We start from the raw sequence: 5591 nt of genomic DNA, 5'->3' as shown, positions 1-5591 counted from the left end.
AAAATCAATTTTTTCAAGTTTTCAAAGTTTTTCAAAATCAAATCTTTTTCAAATCATATCTTTTCAATCAAATGTTTTCAAAATCAATTTCTTTCCTTTTTCAAAGATACTTCCTAACAATTAATGATTTGATTGAACATCTCAAATTTGTTACCTTTTCTGTTGAGAAAGGTTTAATGTTTGAATCATATCTTTTCTTGTTAGGCAAGTCACTAATCTTCAAAACCAAATCTTTTAAAATAATTTTCAAAACATATCTTTTAAAATTGTTTTCAAATCATATCTTCTCAATCAAAAATTTTTTTAACCAATCATATCTTCTCAACCACATCTTTTTCAAAATAGTTTTCAATCAAATCTTTTTAACTTCTAATTTCAAAATCTTTTTCAAAAATCACTTTATTTCTTTTCCACTTTCAATTTTCGAAAATTATCAATCAATTTTTAAAATGTTTTTGACATCTTTTTAATTAATTTTCGAAAATCCTCTTCCCTCCTTCTCACATCCTTCTATTTATGGAGTACTGCTCCTTCTTAATGCACAATTCGAACTCTATCTCATCAAGTTCGAATTCTTCTACCTTCTTTCTTCTATTTTTCTTTTCCTCTGACACTTTAAGAAATCTCTATACTGTGACATAGAGGATTCCACATTTCTCTTGTTCTCTTCTCTTTCATATGAGCAGGAGCAGAGACAAAGGCATTCTTGTTGAAGCTGACCCTGAACCTGAGAGAACCTTGAAGCAAAAACTAAGAGAAGCTAAAGCACAACTCTCTGTTGAGGACCTGACCGAATTCTTCAAGGAAGAAGAACCCATGGCAGCCGAAAACAACAACAATGCCAACAATGCAAGGAAGGTGCTGGGTGACTTCACTGCACCTACTCCTGATTTCTATGGGAGAAGCATCTCTATCCCTGCCATTGGAGCAAACAACTTTGAGCTTAAGCCTCAATTAGTTTCTCTAATGCAACAGAATTGCAAGTTCCATGGACTTCCAATGGAAGATCCTCATCAGTTCTTAGCTGAATTCTTGCAAATCTGTGACACAGTCAAGACTAATGGGGTTAACCCTGAGGTCTACAGACTGATGCTATTCCCTTTTGCTGTAAGAGACAGAGCTAGAATATGGTTGGATTCTCAACCTAAAAAAAGCCTGGACTCTTGGGAAAAGCTAGTCAATGCCTTTTTGGCAAAATTCTTTCCACCTCAAAGATGGAGTAAGCTTAGAGTGGAAGTCCAAACCTTCAGACAGAAGGATGGAGAATCCCTCTATGAAGCTTGGGAAAGATACAAACAATTAATCATAAGATGTCCCTCAGACATGCTTTCTGAATGGAGCATCATAGGTATTTTCTATGATGGTCTCTCTGAACTATCCAAGATGTCTTTGGATAGCTCTGCTGGAGGATCTCTTCATCTGAAGAAGACGCCTACAGAGGCTCAGGAACTAATTGAAATGGTTGCAAATAACCAATTCATGTACACTTCTGAAAGGAATCCTGTGAATAATGGGACTAGTCAGAAGAAAGGAGTTCTTGAGATTGACACTCTGAATGCCATACTGGCTCAGAACAAGATATTGACTCAACAAGTCAATTTGATTTCTCAAAGTCTGTCTGGAATGCAAAATACACCCAGCAGTACTAAGGAAGCTTCATCTGAAGAAGAAGCTTATGATCCTGAGAATCCTTCAATGGAGGAGGTGAATTACCTAGGAGAACCCTATGGAAACACCTACAACTCTTCATGGAGAAATCACCCAAATTTCTCATGGAAGAATCAAGAGAAACCTCAACAAGGTTTCAACAATAATAATGGTGGAAGAAACAGGTTTAGCAATGGCAAGCCTTTTCCATCATCTTCTCAGCAACAGACAGAGAGTTCTAAGCAGAGTACTTCTGACTTAGCAACAATGGTCTCTGATCTAATAAAGACCACTCAAAGTTTCATGACTGAAACAAGGTCCTCCATTAGGAATTTGGAAGGACAAGTGGGTCAGCTGAGTAAGAAAGTTACTGAACTCCCTCCTAGTACTCTCCCAAGTAATACAGAAGAAAATCCAAAGGGAGAGTGCAAGGCCATCAACATGGCCGAACCCTGGAAGGAAGAGGAGGCAGAGGACGCCACTAAGGAAGACCTCACTGGACGTCCACTGGCCTCTAATGAGTTCCCCAATGAGGAACCATGGGAATCTGAGGCTCAAAATGAGACCATAGAGATTCCATTGGACTTACTTCTGCCTTTCATGAGCTCTGATGAGTATTCTTCCTCTGAAGAGGATGAGTATGTCACTGAAGAGCAAGTTGCTAAATACCTTGGAGCAATCATGAAGCTAAATGACAAGTTATTTGGAAATGAGACTTGGGAAGATGAACTTCCCTTGCTCACCAAAGAACTGGATGACTTGTCTAGGCAGAAACTGCCTCAAAAGAGGCAGGATCCTGGGAAGTTTTCTATACCTTGCACCATAGGCACCATGACCTTCAAGAAGGCCTTGTGTGACTTAGGGTCAAGTGTAAACCTCATGCCCCTCTCTGTAATGGAGAAATTAGGGATCTTTGAGGTGCAAGCTGCAAAAATCTCACTAGAGATGGCAGACAACTCAAGAAAACAAGCCTATGGACTTGTAGAGGATGTTCTGGTAAAAGTTGAAGACCATTACATCCCTACTGATTTCGTAGTCCTAGAGACTGGGGAGTGCATGGATGAATCCATCATCCTTGGCAGACCCTTTCTAGCCACAGCAAAGGCTGTGATTGATGTTGATAGAGGAGAGTTAATCATTCAAGTGAATGAAGAATCCTTGGTGTTTAAGGCCCAAGGACATCCCTCTATCATCATGGAGAGGAAGCATGAAGCTTCTCTCAAAACAGAGCCAAGCAGAGCCCCCACAGTCAAACTCTAAGTTTGGTGTTGGGAGGCCACAACCAAACTCTAAGTTTGGTGTTGAACCCCCACATTCAAACTCTAAGTTTGGTGTTGGGAGGTTCCAACACGGTTCTGAGTATTTCTGAGGCTCCATGAGAGTCCTCTGTCAAGCTAATGACATTAAAGAAGCGCTTGTTGGGAGGCAACCCAATGTTTTATAGTTAACTATTTTCTTTTGTTATTTTATCTTTTTTGTAGGTTGATGATCATAAGAAGTCACAAAAACAATGAAAAAAGCAAAAACAGAATGAAAAACAGGAAGAAAAACAGCACACCCTGGAGGAAGATGCTGCTGGCGTTTAAACGCCAGTAAGCCTAGCAGTTGGGCGTTTAACGCCCAGTCTGGCACCATTCTGGGCGTTTAACGCCAGAAAGGGGCACCAGACTGGCGTTAAACGCCAGAAAAGGGCTAGAACCTGGCGTTAAACACCAGGAATGGGCACCAGCCCGGCGTTTAACGCCAGAAATGGCTCAAAATGTGAATTTTGATGCCACTTGGTGCAGGGATGACTTTTCCTTGACACCACAGGATCTGTGGACCCCACAGGACCCACACCCACCCCACCATCACTCTCTCTCTTCTTCCCCCATTCACCAATCACCTCAACACCTCTTCCCCAAAAACCCTTCACCTATCAAATCCCATCTTTCTCTTCACCACTCACATCCATCCTTCATAAATCCCCACCAACCTCACCCTTCAAATTCAAACCACTTTCCCTCCCAAACCCACCCATAATGGCCAAAACATTACCCACCCCTCTCTCCTATATATACCCTTCTTCAACCCTTCATTTTCACACAACCTAAACACCACTTTCCCCCCTCTTTGGCCGAACACACCACCATCTCCCTCTTCTTCATTTCTTCTTCTTCTACTCTCTTCTTTCTTCTTTTGCTCGAGGATGAGCAAACATTTTAAGTTTGGTGTGGTAAAAGCGTTGCTTTTTCATTTTTCCATAACCATTATGGCATCCAAGGCCGGAGAAACCTCTAGAAAGAGGAAAGGGAAGGCAAAAGCTTCCACCTCCGAGTCATGGGAGATGGATAGATTCCTCTCAAGGGTGTATCAAGTCCACTTCTATGAAGTTGTGGCCTTGAAGAAGGTGATCCCCGAGGTCCCCTTTTCACTCAAAAAGGGTGAATATCCGGAGATCCGCCATGAGATCCGAAGAAGAGGTTGGGAAGTACTCACCAACCCCATTCAACAAGTCGGAATCTTGATGGTTCAAGAGTTCTATGCCAATGCATGGATCACAAAGAACCATGACCAAAGTGTGAACCCTAATCCAAAGAATTATCTCACTATGGTTCGGGAGAAATACTTGGATTTTAGTCCGGAGAGTGTAAGGGTGGCGTTCAACTTGCCTATGATGCAAGGAGATGAGCATCCTTATACAAGAAGGGTCAACTTTGATCAAAGGTTGGACCAAGTCCTCACAATCATATGTGAAGAGGGCGCACAATGGAAGCAAGATTCAAGAGGAAAGCCGGTTCAATTGAGAAGGCATGACCTCAAGCCCGTGGCTAGAGGATGGTTAGAGTTCATACAACGCTCAATCATTCCCACTAGCAACCGGACCGAAGTTACTCTAGACCGAGCCATCATGATTCATAGCATCATGATTGGAGAAGAAGTGGAAGTTCATGAGGTTATAGCCCAAGAACTCTATAAAGTGGCGGACAAGTCTTCCACCTTGGCAAGGCTAGCCTTCCCTCATCTCATTTGTCACCTCTGTTATTCAGTAGGAGTTGACATAGAAGGAGATACCCCCATTGATGAGGACAAGCCCATCACCAAGAAAAGGATGGAGCACACAAGAGACCCCTCTCATCATGAGATCCCTGAGATGCCTCAAGGGATGCACTTTCCTCCACAAAATTATTGGGAGCAACTAAACACCTCCCTAGGAGAGTTGAGTTCCAACATGGGACAACTAAGGGTGGAGCATCAAGAACACTCCATTCTCCTTCATGAAATTAGAGAAGACCAAAGATTCATGAGGGAGGAGCAACAAAGACAAGGAAGAGACATTGAGGAGCTCAAGCACTCCATAGGACCTTCAAGAGGAAGGAAGAGCCGCCATCAATAAGGTGGACCCGTTCTTTAATTTTCTTGTTCTTTATTCTTCTGTTTTTCGAATTTTGTGCTTTATGTTTATCTATGTTTGTGTCTTGTGATCATTAGTGTCTTAGTGTCTATGCCTTAAAGTTATGAATGTCCTATGAATCCATCACCTTTCTTAAACAAACAAATGTTCTTAAATTGAAAAAGAAAAAGAATTGCATGAATTTTGAATTTTATAGCAGTTTAATTATTTTGATGTGGTGGCATTACTTTTGTCTTCTGAATGTATGCTTAAACAGTGCATATGTCTTTTGAATTTGTGGTTCATGAATGTTGGCTCTTGAAAGAATGATGAAAAAGGAGACATGTTACTGAGGATCTGAAAAATCATAAAAATGATTCTTGAAGCAAGAAAAAGCAGTGAATACAAAAAAAAAAAAAAGAAGAAGAGGTGAAAAAAAAAAAGAGACCGAAAAAAAAAGAGAAAAAGAAAGAAAAAGAAAAGAATAAGAGTTGTGATCCAAGGCAAATAAGAGTGTGCTTAAGAACCCTGGACACCTCTAATTGGGGACTCTAGCAAAGCTGAGTCACAA

The 5591-nt window shown here is 41.0% G+C and overlaps 1 non-coding gene across 1 annotated transcript; it reads right to left on the bottom strand.

The window, feature by feature from the left end:
- Positions 1–1221: 1221 nt before the first annotated feature.
- On the bottom strand, positions 1222–1329 carry LOC130984179 (small nucleolar RNA R71). The gene has a single exon (XR_009088129.1). It is a non-coding gene; the product is annotated as a small nucleolar RNA R71 (small nucleolar RNA).
- Positions 1330–5591: the final 4262 nt, after the last annotated feature.

This window comes from Arachis stenosperma, chromosome 5 (assembly GCF_014773155.1).
Source record: "Arachis stenosperma cultivar V10309 chromosome 5, arast.V10309.gnm1.PFL2, whole genome shotgun sequence".
NCBI lineage: Eukaryota > Viridiplantae > Streptophyta > Magnoliopsida > Fabales > Fabaceae > Arachis > Arachis stenosperma.
The sequence above is the reverse complement of the archived record's forward strand: the minus strand, read 5'-3'. Positions and strand labels throughout refer to the sequence as shown.